Below are 15,373 nucleotides of genomic sequence, written 5' to 3' on the forward strand. Positions count from 1 at the left end.
TCAGATGTGATAGCTTTCTCAGGTTCATCAAAGAGCAACATGAATTCTTCATAAAGGTTGGAAATAGGAATAACGGATGGACAAGGTTTAGGAAAGATTTCCATGATCTGGCTTTCGTTCGACTGAATTTGCTTTAGATAATTGTCGTCAAACATGACATAGTAGGTTTCTTCTATCTTCTTAGAGCTTTTGTTGAGAACCTTATATGCCTTGGATGTTAGTGAATATCCCAAGAATATACCTTCGTTAGCTTTCACATCGAACTTGTTCCGTTGTTCTTTGGAGTTGAAGATGAAATACCTGGAGCCAAAAACATGGAAAAACTTAACATTAGGTTTGCGATCATTTATGATTTCATAAAGAGCTATTGAGAATCGCTTACTTAGGATGGATCGATTTTGGGTAAAGCAAGCGGTAGCAATCGCATCAGCCTAGAAGTATAGTGGCAAACATGCGAACGTTAGCATGGTTCGTGCAGCTTCACATAAGGAACGGTTTCGTCTTTCAACTACGCCATTCTGTTGTGAAGTGTAGGGAGCAGAGAAGTTGTTTGTGACTCCATTTTCAGCAAGAAATTCTTCAAACACTTGGTTTTTGAATTCTATCCCGTTGTCGCTGCGAACGTTGCGAACCAGCTTTCACAGTTGAAGCTCAATCTTCTTGATGAAATCCTTGAGTTTTGGCGTTGCATCAGATTTCTGTTTGAGAAAGAATACCGAAGTGAAATGGGAAAATCATCGACAATTACTAGAATATATTTACTACCACAAACACTCTTAATAGCTGAAGGTCCACAAAGATCGATGTGTAGAAGTTCCAAAGGTTCGATGACCTTCGTGTTTACAATAGTTGGATGACTCTTTCTACTTTGCTTTCCCATCTCACAGGCTACACACAAATGATCCTTGTCAAATTTCAATAAAGGAAGTCCTCTCATATGATCACCAAGAACGAGTTTGTTGATGTCTTTGAAGTTTAAGTGTGAAAGTCGCCTGTGCCATAACCAGCTTTCGTCTGAGTGAGCTTTTGTAAGCAGGCAAATGGCAGGTTTTCCTCGTATAGGGTTTAGATTTAGTGGATACATTTCACCATTTCGTTGTGATTTTAGAAGAACAGTCTTGGATTTCTTTTCAATGATTTCTGATCCTTCGCCATCAAATGATACTTTCAATTTGGTTCCTACAACCAACTGTGAGACACTGATTAGGTTGTGATGCAAGCCTTTAAGATAAGCCACTTTAGAGAATTCCCCATTCGTTATCATGTCGTAGCCTTTTATTTTGCCAAAAGAATTATTCATGTATTTTACTTTGCCGCCATCCTTGAGAGCCCTGAACTCTTGTAGTTCCTCCTTTCTCCCTGTCATGTGATGTGAACAGTCACTGTTGTTGTACCATTCAACGTCGAACTGTTCTTCACGAATAACCAGCAAAATTCAAGCAGATTTAGGAACCCAAAGTCTCTTGGGTCCTTGTGAGCCTTTCACAAAACTAGGAAAAGTAATATTAAGATCAACCATATATGTTCGTTTTATAAGAGTGGTTTCATCTTTTTAGTTAAATGTGAAAACTTTGATTTTGCAATCTTTTAAGTTAGTTTCTTTAGAATCAAAAGTTTTATTCTTGTTATTAGCTTGATTCTTGACGGGCATCTTTTTAGCTTCCTTAGGGTTAGCATTAGTTTTCTTAGTTGGAGCTTTTGGCTCCGAAAAAAGCTTTCCCTTTCCTTTGATGTTATTAGGTGCAAACTTCGTGGATTGAGAGTGACAAGGCTTTGGTCTCTCCATTGGTTGCTTTGTGAAGATAGGTTTTGGAGTCCCTTTTTGCTGAGAGTCCCTTGGACTATGAGAACAACAATGCGAACACTATTTGGAGTTTACTCGCGAAGGAGCTTTCGCTTTGTGATTCGTTCTTCTTTCGTAGCGAACATAATCTGAATTTTGGGATTGCCAAAATTGCTTCCTTTCATTGAGATTTCTCCTATATCTTTCATTCCTTTGTCGTTTTTAATCAGCAAGTTGCTTTGATGACTTATGGATGTTTACCTTCGGACTCGCTTTTGTCACTTCGGGTTCGCTCTTCACGGGGTTAGATTCGATGCGAACCTCCTTGGTACCACTAGGGCTACCTTTTTCAAATGCTGAGTGATTATTTAAGGGTTCAGCCATGTATCTTCCTTTGACTTTCCAGGAAGTTCTTTCAGATAAACCGACGGTTTCGTTAGCATTATCTATGGGAGCTGACCAGAAGAGATCATCACATCCGTCTTTGTTTTCATTGTCGACAATGGTCTTTCGCTCGACTGTTTGATTTTCGGTTACCCCCTTGGCTTTAAAAACTTGATTGGGCATTGTTTGAACTTTTGGAAAAACATTTGCTTTTTCTTTCAAAAAATCATGTTAGTTTTGAACAACTCTTGCAAACTCAACAAAATTTTCAGAAATAAGAGCTTTCACAAGTGGAGATTCAATTTTAACAAATTTTGAGCAGTCAACCTCATCCTCTACAGAAATGTCACTCATATCACTATCCTCATCGAATTCAAAAGTGCTTTCAACATTTATTTTATTTTCTGAACTCAAATTGGCATTCAATGAATCAAATTTTTGCGTAGTATCATATTTGATCTGCTTTTTATCATTTTCATCCAAAATCTATTTCAACATGTTTTTGTGGTCCTTGGACTTAATGTAAATTTCAATATGTTCAAGTCCGAATTTGTATGCATTAGAAGTTTCTTCAGACGAAACAATAGATTCGCAATTGTAACAGTCTGCGTCTATTTTGTCTTCCTTTAATTCGAGAAATGGCAAAATCATTTTATGGATTTTCTTACCGATTTCACAATCAAGGTGCAGTTGAGTGATATTGAAGTAAATCCTTTTTGTAATCAAACAAAAAATGTTTTTCTATTTTAAAAGCATTAAGTTATCTCTATGCAAATAAGTAGATTCGTCCCTAGACTTAGACAAATCCAACTCAACCTTCTGGATCCACTTACGTCTCTCCTCACCCTTGGATGTTGCCCTACTCAATTGATCGGTCAGGTTAGAGTTTGATAACCGGGTTCGCTTTAAACTATCGCTTATACTTGAAAAGGTGAATTTTAGATCGTTAAGTTCTGTTTTGTATCTAGATATAGGAATATTAAGTGATTGAAGAATGGAATTTACCTTATTGATCAGTTGTTTGCATTCGTTGATCTGTTCTGGAACAGGCCTTGCCGCGAAACAACTATCTTCGCTCGTTCCACTCACACTTGCATTCTCCTGCATCTGCGATCCACCATCAGTCACCATCAAGCATCTTCCTGAGTACTACGAATTCTGTTCTTTCATAACTAACGCCCTTCCATGTGTGGGCTTGCGTACTTCTTCATCCTCTGAATCTGTTTACCAGACATCCAATCCTCCGAACTCACCTTGAGCCTAGTTTTCATGTACAACAAAAGCAGGCATAGAATTATCATTAGACTTCTTCTTCTTAATCTCTTCCAGCTTTCGCATGTAATAGGCCTCCTCATCATCTCCTTCATTCTTCTCATTCTTCCTTCGCAACATGTACTCCTTTGCAAGATGGTTTTTACCATGACAATAATTACAATAGTATCCGGAGTCACCAACAACCTTTCTCTCCTTCTTCTCTTCCTCTTTTTGAGAATTACTTTTGTTCTCCTCTTTCACTTTCTCTAAGCTATAGCTTCCCTGCCAGTTCCTATTTTTGCTTGAGGGAAACTTCTTCCTAGAAAATCGCTTAGGGTTAGACACCATTAAAGCAAAATCTTCGTTTGAGAGCTTGTACTCAGAATGATATGAATTAGATCTGTCATCAACAACAATTTTGCGTTTTGCAACTAAGGCTAAAGACCCCATCCAGACACCACCTTTTCTTCTTTCATTACTTCACTCTCTCGCGCCTTCAGAATTCCCACAAGCTTCGCAAGAGTATAGTTCTTGAACTGTTCGTGAGCTTTAACAGTTGACACCACTGCTTTCCACTCTTATCGTAGTTCATTCATGAACGTGACCTTTTTGCTCAATCAGTTCACGTCCTATTCCGTGCTTCATCATCTTGCTGAGAATATGATTATATTAATTGAAGGTGGAACTCAGAGTTTCTTCAGGCTTTTGAACGAACTCGCCAAAATCGGATAACAAAAGCGTTTGAGTTGAGTGTTCTAGATCTACGTCTGTGGAATAGAGCTCTCTCAACCTATCCCATATAGCCTTCGCTGTGTCACATGAACTAACAAGACGAAAGGTATCTGCTTGCAAAGCGAATCTAATGATCCTCATTCCTTTAATGTTGCTCATAAGTTTGTCTTTTTCATCTTGAGGAACGTCCTACACATCAAGACGCAGTTGGTTGTATTCTTTCTGGGTATTGATTTTTCTTTTGGTCTTTGTGTGAACAAACAGACCTAGATTGATTGCTTCCCAAATCAGATAACCATTCTATTCTGAACCTAAAACATAATCTTCAAAGTTTAGCGCCCAGACTTCATATTCATGAGGAAAAAGAATCGGGATTCTGGTTTTTGATATGATGCTGCTTGAGATATTCAAGGAGTTGATGTTTGAATCGTCATTCTGCATGGTGAATAATCTTTTAATACCTGCAATTATCAGACTGTAAACACTTATTAGGTTAATATTGAGATCACAGAGTAACGTCAATAAATCAGTGACGACTCTTAATAGATCCAATATTTTCGGAAACCCTAATAATTTCTTCAAACAGAAGAGATGCGTATTAAGTACACAGTCTCCTTCTCTAATACCAATTGATAGGAATAAATCCTTAATGATCGAATAGATTAAAAACAGGTAAACAAGAACACAATGTGATCAAACTGGTGTTGAATGATTAACTGTCACGCCTCAGAAGAACTCGATGAAGAATTGCTTCTGTAGAGGCGTAAAATATGGTTACAAAGATAATTCTAAATAAACATTTTCAAATATGTAGAAAGCATGCACCTTATATATTATAACCCTAGTAGTAAATACGAGTGGACAGGCCCAACTCATATATACAAAATGGACTAAACAAAACAGGCCCAATGATGCAGCATTAAATCTTCAACACTTACATTTAATTAGTCTCTTTTGATCACTAAATTAATTCCTAATTAATTCTTGATCAATACTAATTAAATAATATGATTTCATATTAATATATTAGAACTTATAATATATTAATAAATCATAAATAACCTCTTCTCAAAAGTCCATCCTATCAAATTGTCGTGGTGATATGCAACCCAAATGGACCATGCTACTCTTGGGTCAAGTACATATCAATTATAGTTATGGGCTTAGACACCTAATCCCACACTAGCCTCATGCCCTGTGGGTTATCAGCAACCCTAGGGACTATTAGTAGTCTCAATGAGCTAACAACATTCCCTAGAGTTATCAGCAGCTCAATAACACATAACAATAATCAACAAATAAGAATTTAAACACATGTAACACCAATACTAGTCTACCAGACTAGCAGCTCACTACCGCATGTCGGGCCTTACAATGTACCCTACATCACCAGTAGCAGACCACTACTGAATGCATAGCTATATGTAATCAGAAGTGAGATAGACAGATGAAGAGTGTAACATCCCAAATTTCAAGGCCAAAATTTTCGTTTTTAAATAAGTTAATACATAAAACCATCAGTATCAAACATTCATAATAACATCTCGTGTCAAACCAAAATGTCAATAATCAAAACATAAAACCATATCAGAGTGTAATCCCAAGGATCTCATGTGCGGAAAACATTGTGTGATGCGCTGCGACCAAGCCGGCTCCTTTCCTTTGAAACGAGTACTTGAAACCAAAACTGTAAACCGTAAGCACAAAGCTTAGTGAGTTCCCCCATCATACCACGTCCCATACAATCATATAATGAACAGCTAGGAGATACGGTCCTCGCCCACACCCATGGAGATACGGGCCTCTCCCACACTCCGCTAGCTGGGAGATACAGGCCTCGCCCACACTCCACTATCTCTGAGATACAGGTCTCGCCCACACTCAGCTACATACAAGTATATACAATCATATAATGAACAGCTAGGAGATACAGGCCTCGCCCACACTCATGGAGATACGGGCCTCGCCTACATCCATGGAGATACGGGCCTCGCCCACACTCCGCTAGTTGGGAGATACGGGACTCGCCCACACTCCACTATCTCTGAGATACGGGACTCGCCCACACTCAGCTACTATCACATATATCATAACACAAACATACTATCAGACATACCTGGGGTGTCCAAACTAAGCTTCGGTCCTAACAACCGAACTCTACTACTATCACATTTAACATATCATGCCAACATATAACATATCAGATAGTAGCAAACCTAGATGATATCACAAAGACAATCATCTAACATCCAACCCCTACTGGTGGGCTGGCATTGTGGCCGTAGACCCACCGCTACTGGAAGGTAACTCACCTCACACTGCTGAAGTCCCGAAGACACAATCCCACACTTGCTGAAGTCCCACAGACTCGACCCTAGCTGCTGGCTGGCAGATTCCCAACCTTCGTGTGGCGGCGTACGGCAGTCGGATCAAGCGGCTGATTCACATTGGCGACAGCAAACCAGCGACGATGACCAATCAAGGGTCTCCTCCGGTCACATACTGCCTTGGCACTCCATGGCGGCCCTTCGTCTTCAACAGTGATGATTGTGGCAGAGGGTACGGTGGTAATAGCAGGGAGGTGGCGGTCAAACGGCAATGGAATAGTAGCAGCGTACCGCCGGAATAGAAATGGGGAAGAAGGATCGATATGGTCGTTTCTCTATCCATGAATGGTAACAACGATAGCGAGGTTGTTGTCGTCGGCGGCTATGGGATCTTGGCAAAAACGTCCTTGCCGACAACGCTATTTGCGACCTTGACAACGGAGAGGGGAGGCGGCGGTAATCCACAACAACGGTCTTGCTTTCTTTCCGACATAGCAGGGTTGGCTCCGGCGGCTGGTGCGGAAAGGAGGTGAGGGTGGCTACTGGAGGTCTTCCGATGATGGCGGCTGCCTTCATGCTAGGGTTAGGGTTAACGGGTGATGGGTTTTATAGTCCCGAAGCCCATCAAACTTTTCCCCATAACAACACCTTTGGTCCTTCCCTTTTCTTATTCTTTCAAAGTAAATCCAATAATTACCCTTTGAACCCTCACCATTAAAATCCTTATAACTTAGGTACACAATTTACCAAACAGTCCCCCAATGTCTTAATTATAACATATTCAGCCCCTCCACTTCATTTCTTTTTAAAAAAAATAATTCCCGGTAATTACCACAGAGCCCCTGTCTTCATAGATATTTATAAAATGAGTCCCAAACTCACACTTTTAACCCCCAATCTCTTGAAGTGTGACAATTAGCTCTACGAGACCGTCATTTGATATATAATTATTTATTTTAGGCTACCACTCGTTCACTAATTTATTTATTTAACTAATAAATAAATGGGTGTTACAACTCTCCCCCACTTTAATTAGATTTTGTCCTCGAAATCACTCCTTACTACTTCTTATATGCCAAACCACTTCTACTAGCATGATCACCGTTTGGGCACACCCTAGCCTTCCTAGGGTAGCAATAACCAATCTTCGCAAAGCCCTAAAATCTGCAGGTGAACAAATTCCTCGCGACAAGACCACATCTATTGCATCTGAAATCTGTTGTATCGAGATGGTCTGAATCCCAAACAGACCACTCATACTAAATCATTATAGATGGTACGAGTGTACTTATCCCTCAACTAACTACCGAAATTCTGAAAACTCGAGGTTCCCACCATCAGATCACTTATACTTATCCAAGGATCAGATACTCCTGTTGTGAGTGCCTTCTCACTCCCCAAATCATCTAGCTATTACGTCTGTACTCGCAATCTGAAGCACAAATGCTAACACTGCCCAAGTGCTAAAACCGCTTAATCACTGAACTGCCTGAAGTAGTATGTTGCTACATAGCTGCTTCCCAAAATCTCTCGAGACCTTCCTGGTCTCAATTCATCCGTCAGTCATCTGAAATATCAGGTTCCGACCCCGTCGCCGAGCCGAAAGGGCTCCCACTTAGTCACCTCACACGACTTTCGAAAGAAATCATTCTCTTGAACTAGTTACCACTAGTTATCATGCCACTGAGGCTCTAATAACCTTTCGATCTAACTGTTCAAGTCCATGCGTCAAATCCTGACGTCACCAAATCCAAGGCTAAAAGTGATTGCTACCTAACCAATGGTAGTCTTACATCACAAACGACCTTAAGCAATCCACTGCTTCCCTGATCTCATAACTGTAGTGGCGCTCCTATAGTCTCGGCATTGGCTCAACCAGACCTAATCCATCTGGGTAATTCCGAATCCAATCTGTGGATTCCCATATCCTCACTGCTACACCCGAACTGGTGGGCACTACTGTTCATTCCGCGTCCTAACAACGTGCTCATGCCATCTGTGCCAACCAAGTGAATGCTACGGCTACCCCCGCAGTCTTACAACACTTCCCATGCTAACTTACCACTAGTGAATGCTACGGCTACCCCCGTAGTCTTACAACACTTCCCATGCTAACTGACCACTAGTGAATGCTACGGCTACCCCCGCAGTCTTACATCACTTCCCAAACCGGGTCAAACATGCACTCGACCTAACACATCACTGAACTTGAGTCCTAACCGGGACTCTAACCTGGTTCCTGAAACCTGCTATCACGTAAGCCCACTGTATCAGTACCGCACTCATGCCCATGATCAAAGCGTCACAGTAAACCATGAAATCATCTACACCCTCTGGTAGGGTGGGAATCGGTGCCTCGCACGACCGATGTCTGAGAGTCTCGAGGCTGCCTGCTGCTCAGGCCCCTAACGAAAGGTCACCGACTTCTTGGTCAGTCGGGTCAAAGGAACCTCAATCTCGGAGAAGTCCCGTATAAATCTCTGGTAATAACCCGCTATACCTAGGGAATTGTGAATCTCAGATGGAGACCTCGGAATCTCCCACTGCACCACGGCCTCTATCTTGGCCGAATCAACTAGAATATCCTTCTGGTTGACAAGGTGGTCAAGAGATTGCACCTTGCACAACCAGAACTCACAGTTGGAGAACTTTATAAAAAAAAGTCTCTCCCCCACTTAGATTCGACTAAGTCTTCACATCACATGAGAATTGAAGGATTCCCAATCCTTCTCGCTTTCTAATATCCCACTGATGACAACATGTGCCTGCCAATGTTGGCGTTTAATCGCCGATTAAACCTTGAGATCTCCCATCCTCGGAAATCTCGATGAGTACTCTTGAAACCTGATCCAGTCTGACACCTCAATCCATCTAACATGTTGTCAGTTGAAGACCTTAATCTTCACTCTAGTTGACGAATCCCCGTTCCCTCTCCCAATCTTGTAGTACCACTGAACTCTAACCGAACACGGCCCATGTGAAAACACAATTCTCTTGAACATCCAATGACCAACCACTTATGCATCTAACACCCGCGACTGACACTACCCTCTTCCTATCACCAGTTCTGTCCTAGCAACGGTAGTTCCTTGAACTCCAAAGTTCATCCATAAACAATTACCGACCATACCTGAACAATGATAGAACCTCTGAACGCTGACTTCATTGGAGAACAATCACTCCAACCCTGATCGAGTATCCTCTAAATAATACTCCTGCATAGATCCCGACGAAGATCCAAAATGATAACGGTATGCGCGGAACCCACTCCGCAAGATGCGTCCCTCTTTGGGTTCATCAAGGACCTTTCGGCATGCAGGAAGGCACATATGATCCTTGGTAACCCAAACACTAGCAAGAAACCGACCCGAGATCTGACTTATCCAAACTCACTCATAATTCCAAAGTGGTACGTATTTCAAACATCCACCTAATATCATAGAAGATGACATACCCGCGACATCTGGAGAAATACTGACCCCCTTCTGTTGACATGACCAATCCTACTACCCTGTAGCAGCCTAAACCCTTGGAGTGACAAACTCCCTCATGTACTTTCTCGTACGCGCTGCACTGACTCAGGCCCTGCTGGCCTTTCACCCGATGATCAGAAGTCATGGGTCTCTTCCCGAAACCCTCTACTATACACACCTGGCATGCACCTCTCTTTCCAGGGTGCTCGCAAATCGATCCCGCATCTGCAACTCTTGGAAATCATATCCTTTAGGGTCTGACACCCTGTCACGCTCACTAGCTCGCTTGCCAATGGCTAAGCTGCAACAACTGGAACATCCTCTGTCCCCAAACTGGGTCACAAACTCTTCCCTAAAGCTTCTTAGATTCTCCAAGACTCTCACTGATTCGAGTATGGATCCTGTGCTTTCAGTAGTACGGGCCCAATACTACCTTCCACACCTATCCATACTTTCCTCAGCAATCCTCCTGGATCCTCCAAGTCACTTCTTCAACTGGTACACCTAAGTCTAACTGAGCCTCACTACTAACCCACTGATACATATCCTAGGCTTTCCTAGGTTCCCGAACTCACCCAGTCCTTAGCTGCTGAAAGATTCCCAATAATGTCAACTAGCTACCTTATGAATATAGCCACTTGCAACAGAGATCATATAATCCTTCGAGTGAGACACCCATCCCTAGAATGGTTGGACTCAAACAAGAGTTGCGCAATAGGGTCAAGTCCATCAATATGAGATTATTCGGCATGTGTCCCATGTGACTTAGCATATTCACTTAGTAGCTAACTCACATCACAAAGACTCCCACAAAGCACAAAGCAAGCAGCATTCAGACAATGGAAAATCTAACCATCATATTCCACTCAAATCATTCTATCCTCTAATCAGGAATCTGTACATGCAATTCAAAGGCTCATACAATCAGGCATAACCTAAATAGGTTATCCTATCACTGACTGATCAGTACTAGCATGCAAGTCTACAAGCACATACAATAGGCATATAAGGCATCCTCCTAGATCCTTAGCCCTAATCTAGCATGCAATTCTCATAATCATATCATATCATACGATAACATAGAATGTATGGGTATCTTGGGGAAAACTTACTTGAGCTCGGCTGATTGCACGCATCACACACTTTGTTCTTCTCAAAGTTCTTTTCTCTTTTCAGATTCTTTTCAACTCCTTTTTATAAAATGGTTTTACTTTTGAAAATTTTCATACCAAGCCCTTAGTTTGAGTTCAGACACACCCGAGAGTATGTCCGAATCCCTCAAACCAAGGCTCTGATACCAACTTGTAACATTCCAAATTTCAAGGCTAAAAATTTCGTTTTTAAATAAGTTATTACATAAAACCATCAGTATAAAACATTCATAATAACATCTCGTGTCAAACCAAAATGTCAATAATCAAAACATAAAACCATATCAGAGTGTAATCCCAAGGATCTCATGTGCGGAAAACATTGTGTGATGCGATGCGACCAAGCCGGCTCCTTTCCTTTGAAAACGAGTACCTGAAACCAAAACTGTAAACCGTAAGCACAAAGCTTAGTGAGTTCCCCCATCATACCACGTGCCATACAATCATATAATGAACAGCTAGGAGATATGGGCCTCGCCCACACCCATGGAGATGCGGACCTCGCTCACACTCCGCTAGCTGGGAGATACGGGCCTCGCCCACACTCCACTATCTCTGAGATACGGGCCTCGCCCACACTCAGCTACTAAATTATAACATACAAGTATATACAATCATATAATGAACAGCTAGGAGATACGGGTCTCGCCCACACTCATGGAGATACGAGCCTCGCCCACACTCCACTATCTCTGAGATACGGGAATCGCCCACACTCAGCTACTATCACATATATCATAACACAAACATACTATCATACATACCTGGGGTGTCCAAACTACCCTTCGGTCCTAACAACCGAACTCTACTACTATCACATTTAACATATCATGCCAACATATAACATATCAGATAGTAGCAAACCTAGATGATATCACAAAGACAATCATCTAACATCCAACCCCTACTGGTGGGCCGGCATTGTGGCCGTAGACCCACCGTTACTGGAAGGTAACTCACCTCACACTGCTGAAGTCCCGAAGACACAATCCCACACTCGCTGAAGTCCCGCAGACTCGACCCTAGCTGCTGGCTGGCAGATTCCCAACCTTCGTGTGGCGGCGTACGGCAGTCGGATCAAGCGGCTGATTCACATTGGCGACAGCAAACCAGCGACGATGACCAACCAAAGGTCTCCTCCGGTCACATACTGCCTTGGCGCTCCATGGCGGCCCTTCGTCTTCAACAGTGATGATTGTGGCGGAGGGTACGGTGGTAATAGCAGGGAGGTGGCGGTCGAACGACAATGAAATAGTAGCAGCGTACCGCCGGAATAGAAACGGGGAAAAAGGATCAATAGGGTCGTTTCTCTATCCATGAATGGTAACAACGATAGCGAGGTTGTTGTCGTCGGCGGCTATGGGATCTTGGCAAAAACGTCCTTGCCGGCAGCGCTATTTACGACCTTGACAACGGAGAGGGGAGGCGGCAGTAATCCACAGCAACGGTCTTGCTTTCTTTCCGACATAACAGGGTTGGCTCCGGCGGCTGGAGCGGAGAGGAGGTGAGGGTGGCTGCTGGAGGTCTTCCGATGATGGCGGCTGCCTTCATGCTAGGGTTAGGGTTAACGGGTGATGGGTTTTATAGTCCCGAAGCCCATCAAACTTTTCCCCATAACAACACCTTTGGTCCTTCCCTTTTCTTATTCTTTCAAAGTAAATCCAATAGTTACCCTTTGAACCCTCACCATTAAAATCCTTACAACTTAGGTACACAATTTACCAAACAGTCCCCCAATGTCTTAATTATAACATATTCAGCCCCTCCACTTCATTTCTTTTAAAAAAAAAATAATTCCTGGTAATTACCACAGAGCCCCTGTCTTCATAGATATTTATAAAATGAGTCCCAAACTCACACTTTCAACCCCCAATCTCTTGAAGTGTGACAATTAGCTCTATGAGACCAACATTTGATATATAATTATTTATTTTAGGCTACCACTCGTTCACTAATTTATTTATTTAACTAATAAATAAATGGGTGTTACAAATAGGTGATCCTAATCTAGAGCCATAACTAAACAAGGAACAAGCAGTAAATCCTAGATTAAGAGTTATCAGGTTATCCTACATGACTACATACAACCCATAATGCATTCAAATGGATGATCACTAATCTCCTGGTACTCTAACCAACGTACCACTACCCCTATATCAATATAAACAGCGATGGGTTATCAGCAACCCAAGGGCGATCAGCAGCCCTAAGGACTATCAGCAGTCTTGGAGTTATCATCAACTCAGGTAGTCTTGCATGCACTCTACTACGACATAGATAATATAATGAGAAACTCACCTAATTTGAAGACCCAAAAAACACAGCAACATTCTCACTGCTTGTACTGATTGCTCTGATGGACCGACCTGCACCAAACCAAGATATAACCTTAATCAATGACCCAATTCCTTCAAGTTGACCCAAAGTCAAGTTGTTCAAAAAAGCAAAATTCAACAGTCAAACCCTCACCAAGGCGTGGAGAACTCATGGCTACGTCGTGGGAATATTCAGAAAAAACAACCGTGATATCCTCAAACACTACCACATGTCGGGGATATCGTCAGATAGTTAGAACTAATTCTGGTCAACTTAATGGATTAAGCCTTTAATCCATTAAGCCACACACTCATCTCCACCATAAGGCTTTCTTACATCTAAAGGATCATAAAAAATCAATGGTTATAGACATGAATTCCCTATGCAAGTCTTGAGCTCATGTTAGGTCACAAATTATGAAATACAGGTCAAAACCTCATGCATGAGTTCAAAACTCTACCAAACTTCAGATCTAACACAACTAACCCTAATGGAGCCCTAAGGATCCATAATGTCGCCAACTTTATGGAATCCTAACACTCCAACTACTCTAAACATGGAGAATAATGCATAACAATCTAGATCCTTAAAAATAGAATCATAAAGCTTGGAGCTTGAATACTCATAAAGGCCTAAAGCATGTGCTAGAAGATGATGATGAGACTTACAAGTTGGATCTATGCACCTATGATGGTTCCTTCTCATTCAAGGCACCAAATATACCGCCAAAATCTCAAGAACTCATCAATCGATGCTAGGGTTTCATTGATAGGGTTGGAGGCTAAATAGGATGCCCTAAACCTAGAGTTTTTGGGCTTAAATTTGGAAGAAATCCTAAAAGATCATGGACTGCAGCTGCAGTTGCAGCTACGGTCACATCTTGACCTTCCTTTCGTCACGTTGTGACGGGTATCCTTGATACGTATTCATCCAATTGGCGTGTCACGTCATGATGCTCCATTCATCATGTCGCGACACAAGGTTTTTCCCCAAAACCTTACATTTGATCCTTCTAAACCCTCAACTGATGTATTCTGGAAAACATGTGTTACAAAATATGAATCAAATGCTTGTTGGTTTCTTGGATAATTTGTTTGATTTTGAATAAAGCTTGAACCTTTTAACCATGTAATAGATGTAAACCAGTTACTTGTTTACTTTATTGCACGTTTCAGTGGTCAAAGCTTATGGAAAACTTGAACAAATGCCAATGTTGTAGAAATCAGCCCCGGTCGCCAATTACTTGCTTGACGACCTTCAACCAATTACGATTAGGATGTTCGGCGGAAATTGGTCAAAATCGGGCTTGACAGTCATTGGCGGTCCTTGACAGTCATAGGCGAGAAAAAAATTTAAAATTCAAATTTATTAACTTTCAAATATTACACCAAAAAATTTAAATTTTCAAATTTAAATATATTACACCAAAATTTTAAAATTTTAAATTTTCAAATACTTATTTTTTTAGGATATATTACTTTTTTAAAATAATTTTGTTAGTAATTTAGGATCTCCGATTAGTCGCCGTCTAATCTGATTACTCGCTTAAAACCAGTCGACCGTCGAGCTACCGTCAAACGGTTTTTCCAACATTGACAAATACTAAAGCGAAGGAAGTTGTAGCTTTGTTGGAAAGGGGTTTGTCGTAGATCTACCAACACCAGTGTGAAGGAGAGAGAGTACGAAAGGAATAGACAAATGTTGGGGAAAGGAGCCGATGGATTTTGGGTTTCTTTTTTAATTATAAATAAAATTAAGTAAATAAAAAATAAACAAGAAAATCAGCAGGACAAAATAGTTTTTCAAATATATTTAATTTTTTGAGGCACCAAATTTACATGATATTTAAATTATGGACCTCATATGTACATTTTTTTTTTTAGAAAACTTCATAAAGGTTCCTATTTTTTCCAGAAATCTGATATATAGTCATCAAGTTCAAAAAACCTCATA

This window comes from Lactuca serriola, chromosome 7 (assembly GCF_051521515.1).
Source record: "Lactuca serriola cultivar US96UC23 chromosome 7, Lser_US96UC23_V15, whole genome shotgun sequence".
NCBI classification, from domain to species: domain Eukaryota; kingdom Viridiplantae; phylum Streptophyta; class Magnoliopsida; order Asterales; family Asteraceae; genus Lactuca; species Lactuca serriola.